Source organism: Emys orbicularis, chromosome 2 (genome assembly GCF_028017835.1).
Source record: "Emys orbicularis isolate rEmyOrb1 chromosome 2, rEmyOrb1.hap1, whole genome shotgun sequence".
Lineage (NCBI taxonomy): Eukaryota > Metazoa > Chordata > Testudines > Emydidae > Emys > Emys orbicularis.
In genome coordinates, this window is record NC_088684.1 from 192151282 (window position 1) to 192168671 (window position 17390).

A 17390-nucleotide genomic window follows, 5' to 3' on the forward strand; every position below is an offset into this window, starting at 1 on the left:
TGTCTCTAGGTGGATTACAGCAGACATCTGGTGTTGTTGCACCCAAAAGTGTCTTGGGTGCATGCCTGACAATGGGCTCAGGGTTGAATGTGTGAGGATATGGTATCAGCTTGTTCTGGGCAGGTGGGTATCTCTGCCGCCGGCAGTATTGGAGGGGGAAAGTCAGGAACAGGTGACTCTTGATTCGGTGTCTCGCCGGAAGTGATGAAGTCAGGCAACTCAACTGAAGATGTGTCCTGAGGACCGGTATGACCTGGCAACAGCTGATCTACATGTCTCCGTCAGGTGAGATCCTCTGCAATACGGACTGTGTAGGAAACAGGTCCTGTTTGAGCGATGACAGTGGGAGGGACCCATTTAGCTCCAGAAGTATAATTCCGAGCCAAAACCAGCTGTCCCAGGCTAACGGTTCGGTCTTTTGCTCTGGGTGCACGCTTGATGACTTGATCTTGCTGCTGACCTTGCACAATTTGTCGGGGTTCAGAAGGTTTCAGCAGATCAAAGCAAGTGCGCAGCTGTTGTCCCATCATTAGAAAGGCCGGGGATGCCTTGGTCGTAGCATGCGGTGTGTTTCTGTAGGATAGTAAGAAGGTGTCCAGATGCTTTTGAATGGATAATTGTCCCCTTGCCAATTTCAAAGCCTGTTTCATTGTCTGCACAAATCTTTCAGCTAATCCATTGGTGGATGGATGATATGGTGCTGAAGTGATGTGGTGTATCCCATTTGCCTTCCTAAAATTTTGAAACTCCTGAGAGACGAACTGCGGTCCATTGTTCTGCTCAGTTGTTCTGCCAGACCGAAACGACTAAAGAGTCCCCATAGTTTTTGGATAATACTCTCTGCAGTAGTGGACTGCATTATAGAGACTTCTGGCCATTTAGAATGGTCGTCTACCACTACCAAGAACATGCTTCCTTCAAGTGGGCCAGCGAAGTCAACGTGAATATGTTGCCATAGGTTTCCAGGCCAATCCCATGGCTGTAGGGGTGCCCACTCGGGTACATTCCTCACACCATGACATGATATACAAGCTCTTGCCTTTTCTTCAATAGCACTGTCCAATCCAGGCCACCAAAAATAGCTTCATGAAATTTCCTTCATGCGCACTATTCCATAGTGACCGGCATGTAGCTGTTCTAACATCTGTGATCTCAGTGGTGGTGGGATAATAACACGTCTCCCCCACAACAAACAACCTGATTGGATCAATATCTCCATCCTCCTGGACATGTAGGTAACAAGGTCGGGTGAGACTGGAGAGGTTCGTCAAGATGTTCCATGCATCACCAGGTCCATAACTTGGGACAATACTGGGTCAACGCGAGTTGCCTTCTTTACCTGAGTAGCAGTGATGGGTGTATTCTCTACCTGTTCAAAGTAAAAGATTTTCTTCTGGGCAGTATCTTGACATTTGACTGGCAAAGGCAGCCTTGAGAGACCATCCTCATTGCCGTGCAGAGTGGATTTCTGATATTTGATTTCACATGTGTGTGTGGAAAGCAACAATACCCAACATTGCATACAACTAGTAGCTAATGGGGGAATGCCTGTGTGGGGTCCAAAAATTGAAGTCAGAGGTTGATAGTCTGTGAGAAGAGTAAACTTCCGTCTGAACAGGTACTGATGAAACTTCCAAATTCTGAAAATGATTCCCAATGCCTCACGTTCGATTTGGGCATAGTTAGTTTCTGCTTTGCTTAGAGTGCGTGAAGCAAAAGCAATAGGTCTCTCTCTTCTCCCGAAGGCATAATGTGTGACACGACCGCTCCCACTCCATAAGGGGAGGCATCGCAGGCCAATTGTAGGGGTAAGGATGGATCAAAGTGCGTCAGAACTTCAGAATTTAGCAATGCACCCTTAGCTTTGTTAAATGCAACATCACAGGCTTCAGTCCACTTCCAGACCTTGTTCTGCCCAAGGAGTTCGTGAAGTGGTTTTAGCAGTGTGGCTAACTGTGAGATGAACTTTCCATAATAGTTCAATAGTCCTAGAAACGAGCGAAGCTGGCTAACATTTTGAGGAGGGGGAGCCTCTGCAATAGCCTTAACTTTTGCAGAGGCCTTACGAAGACCCGTAGCATCAATGATGTATCCCAAATATTCACCAGAGGGCTGGAAGAATTGACACTTGTCTTTGTGGACTCGTAGGCCATATTCTTACAGTCTTTGTAGAGTAGCCTCTAAATTCTTTAGGTGATCCTCCTCATTCCTTCCAGTGACCAGCCTGTCGTCCAGATAGCACCGGACTCCTCGCAAGCCACACAAGATCTGGTCCATAGCCCTGTGGAACAAGGCAGGAGCAGACATTATTCCAAAGGGTAGGCGACAGTATTGATAAAGCCCCTTATGCATCACAATAGTCAACAGCTCTTGGGACTTTTCATCGACATGCATCTGTAAATACGCTGGACTCAGATCAATCTTACTGAACTTTTGTCCCCCAGCCAGGCCCATGAAAAGGTCATCGATGCAGGGAAGCGGGTATTGCTCTGCACACAACACTGGGTTGACAGTGACTTTAAAATCACCGCAAATCCGGAGGAAGCCAACTTTCTTCACTATTGGAAGGATAGGAGTTGCCCATAGGCTATGGGTAACTAGTATTAGGACTCCATTTGTTACCAGGCACTCCAGGTCCCCTTCAACTTTCAGCCTGATGGCATATGGCACAGTTCTGACTTTCAGATATTTTGGTTGACTGTCAGGTTTAATGTTCAATGTCACAGTGATTCCCTTCATACTTCCCAGATCCTCTCCAAAAACAGCAGCATGTTTCCTTAGTATAGCGGTCAGACCGGTTTCTTCTTTAGTCATTCGGTGCACTTCTGCTGAATCTTCCTAAGCCAAGACCTACCCATTAAGGCTGGGTAATTATCTCTCACCACAAACAGTGGCAATTTATCAGCCTGTCCATTGAACATGGGCACAGCTTCTCCTGTATATGTCTTCAGAACAGTTTTTGTTGCCTTAAGCAGAAGATGCTGTAGCTTTTCTTTATACACAGTCTCAGAGACCAGCAAGACGGCTGCACCAGTGTCCAGTTCCATGCGTATAGGTTTGCCGTCCAACAACGGGGTTACCCAGTATTCATGTGAGCCCACTGCCAAAGACAAAACATGGAGTGGCACTTCTTCTTGTGATGAGGTATCTCCTTGGTCATTCTGGGTCTGCTCTAGGGTATGTAGATTTCGCTTTTTGGTTGGCCAGACCACAGGCCTCTTTTTCTTTTGTTTACAGGCACACTCCATGTGTCCCTTTTTGCCACAGTGTCGACACACCAGGTCCTTACACTACCATTCTGATGCATGGTGACCTGGCTTACCACAGCAGTAACATTCCTGACTCCGCACAGTTTTGTGGGTAGGTTCTTGTGACACCTTATGCACCCTAAGAGATGCATCGATGTATTGTGCCTCCTTTATAACCAGTTCCATGGAGACTGCAATATCAACAGCCTTCTGTAAGGTAAGCTGAGCCTCTGTCAATAGGCATTTCCGTATAGCTTCACTGTGCAGGCCACACACAAACTGTCACATAGGGTGTCATTTAATATTTTCTTAAATTCACAGTGTTCCACAAGCTTTTTCAAAGTTGCTACAAATTGTACAACTGTTTTGTCTTCTTTTTGGTCTCTTTTGTAGAACCTATATCTTTCAGCAATTACCAATGGTTTTGGAGAAAAAATGGGACCCCAGGATTTCCACAATGTCGCTGTAAGATTTGGTCTCAGGCTTAACAGGGTGTGGTAAGCTGCGTAGCAGGGAGTAGGTCTTAGCCCCTACAACACTTAAGAATATTGGCACCTTCTTCTCTTCTGTAATGTCATTTGCAATAACAAAAAGCTCAAAACGCTCACTATATATGTGCCATTGCACTATAGTCTCCTCAAAAGGTTGCAGTGGCCTGTAAGTGTAGCCATGGTATTAGTTTCAGTTTGCACAATCAGTGCAAACAAGCCAGTTCTCATCCCCTTCCAACAGCAAAAAGGTTTTGTTTTGTTTTTTTGTACCTTGACTTCTACTTCCTTCTGTTGCTGAGGCAGCACAGGAATCCCATCCTTGTCACCACATTGTTATATCCTTGGGGCAACAGTCTTAGGAAGAAATCACTTGAGACGCAGAGAGCTGTAAACCTTAAAAGCAGCCATTTATTGCCACACACTGAACTAACCAAAACTGTCTGAACTATCCCCTAATACTCTAACTCAGTTGCCATAGCAACAATGAGATTCTATTACCACGACAACCAAATACACAACAGTGTCAACACTTGTTTGTGTTCTCGTTTTGATTTTTTTCAATACAATGTATTTTGTTGGCTGGTTTTTCATGTTTGGTAGGAACAACATATTCTCATGCCTTGTTCCTGTTCCCCACTCATCCCACAAGCACCATACCAGTGTTTGATTATATAATATTTTGCCACTAATCTATGTTAATTAAAACTTGAAATTGTGTCTCCCATCATTTTATTCTTCATCAAAAAACTTTCTTCACTCATTTTTCCCTTTCTTATCTGCCTGTCCTTTTCCCTTTGACTGTGTTTCTTGCAGATCACTTTCATTCACATTGCCCCTCCAAGTCGCTTCTCTTCCATCTCACTCACTCTTGATTGACCTCACTTTCCTCTGAGCTCTCATCTCATGTTATATTTGTTCCGTTGTTTACTTTCTCTTATTAAATCTAATCCCTGATCCTGATCCTCCACTGGCTTGACTCTTGTGTTGCCTTTTACACCTGTGCTAAGTGGGTGTGAAATGCTACCAAATCAGAATTCTTCACTCGCTCATAGTGACTGGCTGACTACACAATGTGCAAAGTAGTGGAAAATAGGAAAAAAACCCATCCCTTTCTATCTTTTTAAGTGTCTTCCTGCTTGCACCCAGTCCCATGTTCTGTTATCTTTCCCCTAACTTTCCCTATCCTTTGTCTTGTTCTTTGCCCTAGGGCAGAGGTGGGCAAACTGCGGCCCATGGGCCACATCCGGCCTGCGGGACTCTCCTGCCCGGCCCCTAAGCTCCTGGCCCTGAAGGCTAGTCCCCGGCCCCTCCCCTGCTGTTCCCTCCTGCCCCCAGCCTCAGCTCACTGTGCCACCGGCGCAATGCTCTGGGCGGCGGGGCTGTGAGCTCCTGGGGCAGCGCAGCTACAGAACTGCGGCCTGACCCGGTGCTCTGTGCTGCGCGGTGGCATGACTGGCTCCAGCGGGCAGCATGACTGCCTGTCCTGGTCTCTGGGCGGCATGGCTGTAGCACCGCCAACCACCAGTGCTCCAGGCAGTGCGGTAAGGGGGCAGGGAGAAGGGTGGGGGTTGGATAGAGGGCAGGGGAGTTTGGGGTGGTAGTCAGGGGGCGTGGGTGTGGCTAGGGGTCAGGGTGGTCAGAGGGCAGGGAACAGGGGGGTTGAATGGGGACAGAAATCCTGGGGGGCAGTCAGGAAGGAGAGGAGGGGTTGGATGGGGCGGCAGGGGGCAGTCAGGGGCATGGGGTCCAGAGGCGGTCAGGGGACAGGGAGGGGTGGATGGGGCAGTGGTCCCGGGGGGTTGTCAGGGGACAGGGAACAGGGGGGTTGGATGGGGCAGGAGTCCCAGGGGGGCTGTCAGGGGGCCAGAAGCAGGGGGGGTCGGATAGGGGGCGGGGGCCGGACCACACCTGGCTATTTGGGGAACCACAGCCTCCCCTAACCAGCCCTCCATACAATTTCAGAAACCTGATGTGGCCCTCAGGCCAAAAAGTTTGCCTTCCCCTGCCCTAGGGCCTCCCATCTGCTCCCAATAAACCCATCCTCCATCCTCACAGCCATTCCCATCCCATTAATTTTTTGTCTCCCAAGACCCCACCAGTCAGTTGATCATTTGACATTGCCCCCCTCCTCATTCCTTTATTCAATTGATCCTCTAAGCCAGCCCTTCTACCAGCCAGTGTCTCCCCTGCCTCCTCCAGCATACTGATTCTGTGCCCCCTTCCTGTATGTAGTATCTGCCTTTGTTGTGTAAGGGTGTGGCTGCAGAGACCAACGCCATCCTCCAATTTGGAAGGAGGGCTGTGACTGCAGAGGGCCGAGCAAACCAGAGCTGCCAGCAGCTTACATCAGGATCTCGCTGCTGTGGTATGTAAATTAACTTCACTGTTAAGTACAAACTCCCCCGGGGCCTTTAAGAACAATGCTCCTCCCCACTGATACTGCGCCTCTGCACTTGCAGCAAATTGATATGGCATGTGATAGAGAATGTGGAAGCCTAAGGGATGGATCTGTTAGAAGGGGAGTTTAAAAATAAAGGTTTGTTGAGTACATTAAAGCCCTTCATTGAGTAGTATGTAAAACCTAGGGGGAAGATAATGAAGGAGACCTTGACTGCAGGGTCAGGTGCACACTGCAGCATGACTTCTTCCTTCCTCTGTCCAGTCACGTTCATAAGCAGAGACTGGGTAGTTCTTACCCTTGGGCAATGTTTCTGGCAGAGTTTTCTCTAGAACCAGGAGAAACACAGCTGTTGTTGGATTCCATTTTAGATCACGGGAGAGAAATAGGGGGTAAGCCTTGTTAGTATTTATATGGTTGTGTGGCACCCTTTTGTGTTAGCAGTGCAATATTGCAAGGAAAGTTCTATTGCAGCTTCCCATTAAAGAGTGGGAAATGGCGAGATATTTGCTTTGCTTTGCTTTGGCTTGTAATTTTGGTTTGTTTACTGGTGTGGCTCCTTGCTTGCTCTGGACCTGAGGAAGCAAGATGTAGAAATGCTTTAATAGAGAAAAATAAACACATGAAAATAAGTGTATGAGAAGGGACACACCTTGGAGGGAGTTTAATGGCTAAAATCTACAAGGGGTAGAACCCAGGAACTATTAAGCTGATCTCCACTATTACAGTGAGAAAGTAAAGCCAGTCCAAGAAAGGTTGAGGTAGGGCCTTAGACCTGGTTAGGACATAGTACTTGTTAGATTTCAGTATGACGATATCAGCTAGATCAGGGCTGGCCAACCTGAGCCTGAGAAGGAGCCAGAATTTACCAATGTACCTTGCCAAAGAGCCACAGTAATTTGTCAACAGTCCCCCATCAGCTCCCCCCTGGCTCCCAGCACCTCCCGCCCATCAGAAGCGCCACCGATCAGTGCCTCGCACTCTCTCCCCACACCTCCTGATCACCTGTGTTTTGGCGTGCAGGAGGCTCTGGGGGGGACAGGGAGGAGCGAGGGCATGGCAGGCTCAGGGGAGGGAGCGGTAAGGGGGCAGGGCCTGTGGGGGCAGGGACTGGGGTCAGGGCCTGTGGCAGAGCCAGGGGTTGAGCAGTGAGCACCCGCTGGCCCATTGGAAAGTTGGCATCTGTGGCTCCAGCCCTGGAGTCAGTGCCTATACAAGGAGCCGCATATTAACTTCTGAAGAGCCGCATGTGGCTCCGGAGCCACAGGTTGACCACCCCTGAGCTAGGTGCTTTCTTGTCCTTAAAGGTAGATAGTATGAAGAGATGACTACTTCAAATCATTGTTAATATGAGAACTTTATAAGTTAAACTGATATTGTTATGGGATCTTAAATTAAAGTCCTTTATTTTTTATATTTAAAATAGGTTCCAGATTCTTGCTGCCCATTCCTCTTTACTGTTTTCTTAAGCATAGAACTCATTTTCTGTGCTACAACTGCAGTGTGATAGTGTTCCCTGACCCCTATAGTCTTCCTCCCTGTAAAAAGATATTGTGCTGCTTCCTCACAATCAGATAGTGTCTTTCTCCTTGCTGTTATCAGCTGACTTGATTCTATTGGGGGATTTCAATTTGAGTGACATATGCTGGAGGTCTCATGCTGCCAGTACTAAAACATCCTTGGAATTTCTAAACATTATAAATGGCAATTGCCTAAATAAGAAAAGTGTTGCAGTCAACAGGGGGGAATTCTGTATTAGACCTTATCCTAACAGATGAAGAGGAACTGATCACATAACTAAAAGCTAATGTTAGCTTATGTATAAGTAATCATGACTTGATCATATTTATAATGTTCAAGAAGAATAAAGTGCAATCCTACAATAAAATATACTTGATGCTTTAATAGGGCTAATTTCAGAAAACTGAACATAATTATGAGCCAAATCATCTGGGAGGAAAAATTTAATCAAAAAATATGAATGATCATTGGGAATAATTTAAGGACACCTTATTAGATGACCAAAAAGCCACAATCCCACAATTGAGGAAGAAGGCTGTGATGGTTTAAAAAAAAATCTTGTTTAGAGAGGAAGTGAAGGGAGCCATAAAAAAATAAAAAGAAATATACAACAAATGGAAGAAAGAGGAAGTTGACAGGAATTGTAGAAAAGTCATAAGTGAAGCCTAGGGACACAAAGAGAAATCTATGGCCAGTAGAATTAAAGACAGTAAGAAGGAGTTTTTAAAATATCCTAGGAACAAAAAGAATCCTGGCAGTGGTATTGATTCATCTCTACATGGTAATGGTAGAATTATCCATAATAATGCAGAAAAGGCAGAAGTATTAAATAAATATTTCTATTCCATATTTGGGGAAAAGCAGATGATATAAGTCTCATCATATGGTAATAACACACACTCTCTTCCACTAGTATCTCTGGGGGATGTTAAACAGAAGTTAGACATTTTTAAATCAGTAGGTCCAGATAACTTGCATCAAAGAGTTTTAAAAGAGCTGGCTGAAGAGCTTGCTGGGCCATTAATGTTGATTTTCAGTAAGTTTTGGAGCACTTGGGAAGTTCCAGAAGATGGGAAGAAAGCTAATGTTGTGCCAATTCTTAAAACGTGTAAATGGGATGACCCAGGTAATTATAGGCCTGTCAGCCTGACATCAATCTCAGGCAAGATAATGGAGTGGCCAATACAGGACTCGATTAATAAAGAACTAAAGGAAGGTAATGTAATTAATGCAAATCAACATGGGCTTATGGAAAATAGATCTTGTCAAGCTAATTTAATTTTTTTATGAGATTACAAGTTTTGTTGACAATGGTAATAGCATTGACATTACACTGGTCAACAATTTTTGAGAAGTCGTCTGCTTCAGAGATAAAATGTGCTATTTATTATGTATTTTGATGTGCTGAATTCAAATATGACAATTAAAACAACTGATTGGCTACTGTTTCTAAGATATTTAAGTTTTTACATTTTATGTCTATGTATATTGTGTAGATAGTAGAGTTTTAATCATAAATTGTAAACCTAGGTCTTTTCATGTGTTTATGGTTGCTTTACATGATAATATTTCACCTGTCCTGTTTATGTAACACTTTAAAAATCAGCAAAAGGGTTATATAAATAAAATTTATTATGAAACAAAAGGCAAAAAACTATTATGTACATAGTTTAGTCCTATTCAGTGTCTACTCGGCGCTTCTTGGCTTGTCTCTTGTATTCATTAAATGGAGCATCTCTTGTCACTGTCCAGCAATAGTCTGCAAGCATTGATGGGCTCCATTTGCCCTGATAGTGTTTCTCCATTGTTGCAATGTCCTGGTGAAATCGCTCGCCGTGCTCGTCGCTCACTGCTCCGCAGTTCAGTGGAAAAAAATTTAGATGAGAGTGCAAAAAATGTATCTTTAGTGACATGTTGCAACCAAGGCTTTTGTATGCCTTGAGGAGGTTTTCCACCAACAACCTGTAGTTGTCTGCCTTGTTGTTTCCGAGAAAATTTATTGCCACTAACCGGAAGGCTTTCCATGCCATCTTTTCCTTGCCACGCAGCACATGGTCAAATGCATCATCTCGAAGAAGTTCACGAATCTGAGGACCAACAAAGACACCTTCCTTTATCTTAGCTTCACTTAACCTTGGAAATTTTCCACGGAGGTACTTGAAAGCTGCTTGTGTTTTGTCAATGGCCTTGACAAAGTTCTTCATCAGACCCAGCTTGATGTGTAAGGGTGGTAACAAAATCTTCCTTGATTCAACAAGTGGTGGATGCTGAACACTTTTCCTCCCAGGCTCCAATGACTGTCGGAGTGGCCAGTCTTTCTTGATGTAGTGGGAATCTCTTGCACGACTATCCCATTCGCAGAGAAAACAGCAGTACTTTGTGTATCCAGTCTGCAGACCAAGTGAGAGAGCAACAACCTTCAAATCGCCACAAAGCTGCCACTGATGTTGGTCATAGTTTATGCACCTCAAAAGTTGTTTCATGTTGTCATAGGTTTCCTTCATATGGACTGCATGACCAACTGGAATTGATGGCAAAACATTGCCATTATGCAGTAAAACAGCTTTAAGACTCGCCTTCGATGAATCAATGAATAGTCTCCACTCATCTGGATCGTGAACGATGTTGAGGGCTGCCATCACACCATCGATGTTGTTGCAGGCTACAAGATCACCTTCCATGAAGAAGAATGGGACAAGATCCTTTTGACGGTCACGGAACATGGAAACCCTAACATCACCTGCCAGGAGATTCCACTGCTGTAGTCTGGAGCCCAACAGCTCTGCCTTACTCTTGGGTAGTTCCAAATCCCTGACAAGGTCATTCAGTTCACCTTGTGTTATGAGGTGTGGTTCAGAGGAGGAGGATGGGAGAAAACGTGGGTCCTGTGACATTGATGGTTCAGGACCAGAAGTTTCATCCTCTTCCTCTTCCTCGTCTGACTCAAGTGAGAATGATTCTGGTGCATCAGGAACCGGCAGTCCTTCTCCGTGGGGTACTGGGCGTATAGCTGATGGAATGTTTGGATAATGCACAGTCCACTTTTTCTTCTTTGACACACCTTTCCCAACTGGAGGCACCATGCAGAAGTAACAATTGCTGGTATGATCTGTTGGCTCTCTCCAAATCATTGGCACTGCAAAAGGCATAGATTTCCTTTTCCTGTTCAACCACTGGCGAAGATTTGTTGCACAAGTGTTGCAGCATATGTGTGGGGCCCACCTCTTGTCCTGATCTCCAATTTTGCAGCCAAAATAAAGGCGATAGGCCTTCTTAACCATAGTGGTTATACTGCGCTTTTGTGATGCAAAAGTCACTTCACTACAAACATAGCAGAAGTTATCTGCACTGTTCACACAAGTACGAGGCATCTCTGCTCACTTTGGCTAAACAGAAATGTGTCCCTTTGCAAAATCAAACACTGACAAATAAGAGAGCACGACACTGTATGATTTCTAGAGCTAATGTAGGGCAATTTGTTTAGCAGAGTGATGTAAGCTTCGTTATGATTGCATCATCCATGACTTCTAGGAATAACATGATGCAATTCATATCATGTATGACGCAATACCAGCTTCAGATTGCATCATTCATTGTTTTGCCTAAAAAGCAAGTACTGTCCAAACCCAGTCATAGATTTATTCATAGATCCAGTCAAAGATGTATTTTAGTCATTTCTGGTTTAAATTGAGATCCCTTCCCTTTATAACTCACTTATCCTCCGCCATTCCCAAGTCAAGGGTCGTATATACTGACCCAATAGCATATCTTGAAAACTAGAGCCAATCAACAATTTTAAGCATCATTTTCGTTCTCAGTGACCCAGAATTAGTAAAGTTTGACTACATTTATTTCAGAAGCATTTTGGCTGTAAAGCAGTGTTATATACTTAGACTTCTGTAAGGTGTTAAACTTGGGACCACACAACATCTTGATTAAAAAACTAGAACAACATAAAACTCACGTGGCACACATTAAATAGATTAAAAACTGCCTAACTGATAGGTCTCAAAATGTAACTGTAAACAGGGAATTGTCATGGAACAGGTCTGTTTCCAGTGGGGACCCACAGGGGTAGGTTCTTGTCCCCTTGCTATTTAACATTTTTATCAATGACCTGTAAGAAAACATAAAATCATCATTGATCAAATTTGCAGATGACACAAAATTTGGGGGAGTGGTAAATAACAAAGAGGACAGGTAACTGATTCAGAGTGATCTGGATTGCTTGGTAAACTGGGTGCAAGCAAACAATATGTGTTTTAATACGGCTAAATGTAAATGTATACATCTAGGAACAAAGAATGTAGCCATACTTACAGGATGGTGGACTCTATCCTGGGAAGCAGTGACTCCGAAAAAGATTTGGGTGTAAGGATGGATAATCAGCTGAATCTGAGCTGCCAGTGTGATGCTGTGGCCAAAAGGGCTAATGCAATCCTTGGATGCATAAACAAGGGAATCTCGAGTAGGAGTAGAGAGTTTATTTTACCTCTGTATTTGGCACTGGTGTGATGGCTGCTGGAATACTGTGTCCAGTTCTGGTAGCCACAAATCAAGAAGGATATTGATAAATTGGAGAGGGTTCAGAGAAGAGCCACGAGAATGATTAGCTGATTAGAAAACATGCCTTGTAGTAATAGATTCAAGGAGCTCAATCTATTTAGCTTAACAAAGAGAAGGTGAAGGGGTGACTTGATTGCAATCTATAAATACCGACAGGGGGGGCTCTTCAATTTATAGGTATAACATGATCCAATAGCCAGAAGCTGAAGATAGACAAATTCAGACTGGAAATGAGGCCTAAATTTTTAACAGTGAGAGTAATTAACCATTGGAACAATTTACCAAGGGTTGTGGTCGAGTCTCCATCACTGACAATTTTTAAATCATGATTGGGTGATTTCCTAATAGATCTGCTCTAGGAAATATTTGGGGGAGGGGCCTTCTATGGCCTGTGTTCTGCAGGAGGTCACACTACATGATCACAATGGTCCCTTGTGGCCTTAGAATCTATTAATCTGTACTTCCCCTTTCCTTACCCCACTACAGAAAATTCATAATGAGCTTCCCCTGTTCCTCAGAAAATTGACAGCTCCCCACCCCCAATCTCCTGAAAGTCCATACTGTGCCTAGCCCAACTATCTGCAGGCTTCTTTCCAGTATGATGTGCAGGCTGTTCTTTCTCACATTTTCTCCTTTTCATCTCTTCAGTGCTGCCCGGAAAGAGTGGGTGTAGATGGAAGACATCCTTTATTACATGCTTCCCTGTTGTAAAACAGGTCCAATGGGAGTCCTATCCCAGTGCATGGTGTGTTTTAGGGAGTAAGACCCTACTACAGCTGCCATCTAGTGGCATTATTCCTTAGCATTTTTGTTGCTGACTTTTTTTTTTTTTTTTTTAAACCTGCTTTTAGAGTTTTCCCATGTTTTGGGAGGACTATATATACAAAATGGTCACATCACTCCTTACTGGATATATAATGTAGCTCTACGTCACTTGAGTGATGATTGGCTAGAGTACACAGAAAGAAAACTTGTCCAGGCTGGATTAGTGCCATATACTTGGGTTGATTTCTCCGTGTCACCTCAAGAACATAAGAATGGCCATAGTGGGTCAGACCAAAGGTCTATCTAGCACAGTATCCTGTTTTCCAATAGTGGCCAATGCCAGGTGCTTCAGAGGGAATGAACAGAACAGGCAATTATCATGTGATCTATCCCGTCACCCATTCCCAGCTTCTGGAAAACAGAGGCGAGAGACACCATCCCTGCTCATCCTGGCTAATAGCCATTGATGGACCTATCCTCCATGAACTTATCTAGTTCTTTTTTGAACCCTGTTATAGTCTTGGCCTTCACAACATCCTCTGGAAAAGAGTTCCACAGGTTGACTGTGTGTTGTGTGAAGAAATACTTCCTTTTGTTTATATTAAACATGCTGCCTATTAATTTCATTTGGTGATCCCTAGTTCTTGTGTTGTGAGGAGTAAATAAACACTTCCTTATTTACTTTCTCCACACCAGTCATGATTTTATAGACCTCTATCATATCCCCTCTTAGTCATCTCTTTTCCAAGATGAAAAGTCCCAGTCTTATTAATCTCTCCTCATACCGAAGCCGTTCCATACCACTAATAATTTTTGTTGCCTTTTTCTGTACCTTTTCCAATTCCAATATATCTTTTTTGAGATGGGGTGACCAGATCTGCACACAGTATTCAAGATGTGGGCATACCATGGATTTATATAGAGGCAATATATTTTCTGTTGTATTATCTATCCCTTTCCTAATGATTCCAATATTCTGTTTGCTTTTTTGACTGCCGCTGCACATTGAGTGGATGTTTTCAGAGAACTATCCACAATGACTTCTAGAGTGGTAACAGCTAATTTAGAACCCACCATTTTATATGTATAGTTGCGATTATGTTTTCCAGTGTGCATTACTTTGCATTTATCAACACTGAATTTCATCTGCCATTTTGCCCAGTCACCCAGTTTTGTGAGATCCCTTTGTAACTCTTCATAGTCAGCTTTGGACTTAACTATCTTGACTAGTTTTGTATCATCTGCAAATGTTGTCACCTCACTGTTTACCCCCTTTCCCAAATCATTTATGAATATGTTGAATAGGACTGGGCCCAGACCCCTAGGGGACACCACTATTTACTTTTCTCCATTCTCAAGTATTACTCCTGTCCCATTTGCAAAATCCATTGCAGGAGAGACCATTTTTCTTAGCGTTATCCAGAGTCCATAGTTGTAAAGAGAGCAATTTTAACAAGAGCCACTATGAGACCCAGGGTGATGGTAATGCAGGTGTAGTGGGGTGAACACCCACTCCAGCCCTGAAGAGGGCTAGGGAAAGGAGCAAAACTCCGGCTGATTGGCGAAGTGGCTGCAGCTGGGGCCACACCCCAAACAGAGCAACTCAGCCTTATAAGAAGGCCAGGGCAGCCAGAAGCTGAGAAGTCTCACTCTGATTGGAGAGAGAGACAGGCCTGACTGCTGGGGACCTCACCTGGGGACCTAGAGTGAGGCAGGGCTGGGGAAAGGCCTTGGGGGCAGGGAAGCCCTAGGCCAGCAACTCTCCAGACTGCAGGGCCTGGTCCTAGGCCCACAGGGGTATTGGGGTTGCAGAGGGGCAGCCTGAGGGTGGGTAAAGGCAGCCAGTCCAAACCCCTAGTTGCCTGTGATGATTGGCTGATAGACTGCAGTCTGCCCCAGGGCACGGGGGCTAGATGGTGACTGGCAGTAGCCACGACTGAGGCAATGTGGGGATAGGGGGTGGGGGTTCCCCTGGGTGGGGAGACCCAGAGAGAAAGTGGGGTGCTGCCCCCGTGTCCCGTGCACTGGGGTCCGGGAGGGACACGGGGGCCAATGACAGGCGGCACACCTGGCCTGCAGAGGGCTCTCTGACGACTGGTGAGCTAATTCCCGAGACGACCAGCAGGAGGCGCCGCAAGGGTGAGTCTGCGCCTGATTACAGGAGGAATGCAGAGATGCTCTTTGGAGACATCAAATGTGTTTCAATAGCTGAAGGCATTCCAGAATTCTCCAAAAGAACCATGAATGATTGCAGGAGTGACTGCCATCCCCTGAGGATGTGGAGGTGAAGGTACGTTAAGAAGAAAGCTGATGACTGTTAAATAATCAGGAGAGAGAAAACCTGTTACCTGTCCCCAATCCTGAGTATAGTGTATATCTCCTGTGAGTGCCTTCAATTCTCACTGAAGTCCTTTGATTCATCAAAACACTTAAGCACATGATTAATTTAAACTATGGGACTTAAAAACATGCTTAAGTGCTTTGCTCAATACCTATGGAGTTAAGCACATACACCTCTACCCTGATATAACGTGACCCGATATAACACGAATTCGGATATATTGCGATAAAGCAGCGCTCCGGGGGGGCGGTACTGCGCACTCCAGCGGATCAAAGCAATTTCGATATAGCACGGTTTCATCTATAACACGGTAAGATTTTTTTTTTTGGCTCCCGAGGACAGCGTTCTATCGGGGTAGAGGTGCATTAAGCACAAAGTTAAGTACAAATGGCCTTGCTGACTCATGGCTTGGAAGCTGAGGAATGGTGTGGAAATTCAGTCCCAGACTTTGTCATTTCACGATTTTTTTTTTTTTTACTGAGATGAGAATAATGCAGTTTATTCAAAGATTACTAAATATGAAACACAGTAAGGATTTACAGTACATCTTGTTTTTGCCAGATCACTTGTGTGCAATGAGAATATAAAAGGCAGTGATAACTATTTACATGGCATTTTGATATAATGAATTTAGCTCTTCTTTTGAAGCTAGTTTTAATGTTTGGCTTTGCAAATACTTAACGTGTTCTTCTTGCTAGAATGAATAAATAAAGCTTTTTTTATATATTACTATAGTATAATCCTGCACATTAGGGCTAATTTCTAATACAATAACGCCTCACTTAACGTTGTTCCGGTTAATGTTGTTTTGTTGTTACATTGCTGATCAATTAGAGAACATGCTTGTTTAAAGTTGCGCAATGCTCCCTTCTAACATTTTTTGGCAGCCGCCTGCTTTGTCCACTGCTCGCAGAAAGAGTGGCCCATTGGAGCTAGTTGGTGGGGGCTTGGAACCAGGGTAGACCGGCAGTCCCCCATCAGCTCCGCTTAATTCCCTGTGCGGCAGCCGCCCAGCAGGCTATCAATTGCCGGCAGTTTGATTGCTGTGCATGGGGAGGAAGCGAGGTGCTAATGTCCGGGTGTCCCCCTCCCCCTGCTCCTATACCCCATTTCCACAGAGTGCGGGGACACCACAGGGTTTGGGACTGAGTGAGCTTGCTGGCAGCAGCTGCTGTCTCAACTTGCTGATCTACTTTAAAAGGCAGTGTACTTTACTTAGAGTGGGGTCAGCGTACTTAAAGGGGCAATGCGCAACTGTCTCGCTCACACACATGGTGTGAGTGTCTCTCTCTCTCTCTCTCTCTCACACACACACGGTGTATCTCTGTCTCTCTCTGTCATTCTGTGTCTCCTCTCTCCATTCCTGCTGCCTTGTAGAGTGAGTGTACATTAACAACGAGTTAACCCTTGAGGGCTCAGCCAAGTGCTAGTTCATCATTTAGCAGTGAGGCATTCCCTGGGAAATATACCTCCCTCTTCCACCCTGTGACTCCACCAAGCTTCACAATCATCATTGCTGTGTACATTATTAAATTGTTTGTTTAAAACTTATAGTGTGTGTGTGTGTGTGTGTGTGTGTTTTTTTCGCCAGACAAAAGACATATACACACATTTTTATATATATATATATATATATATATATATATATATATATATATATATATATATATATATATATATATATATATATATATATATATATATATATATATATATATATATATATATAATATAATATAAAATGTGTTGTCTGGTGAAAAAAATTTCCCTGGAACCTAACCCACCTATTTACATTAATTCTTATGGGGAAATTGGATTTGCTTAACATAGTTTCACTTAAAGTAGCATTTTTCAGGAACATAACTACAACATTAAGCGAGGAGTTACTGTATACAGACAAGTGTAAAACCGTATGTCCTCTGATATAATACAAATGAGGTAAATCTTCATGTAAGATTATTCAGCATGTTCTGCTACTGAAACATACAGCTACTAATGATTAGCTTTAGTGCATTTTGGTTGGTGTAAGCTATCCTGAGGTAAAAAAGAGCTTTCATAGG

The 17390-nt window shown here is 44.2% G+C and overlaps 1 pseudogene; it reads right to left on the minus strand.

The window, feature by feature from the left end:
• Positions 1 to 281: 281 nt before the first annotated feature.
• On the minus strand, positions 282 to 2814 carry LOC135873766 (uncharacterized protein K02A2.6-like; annotated as a pseudogene).
• Positions 2815 to 17390: the final 14576 nt, after the last annotated feature.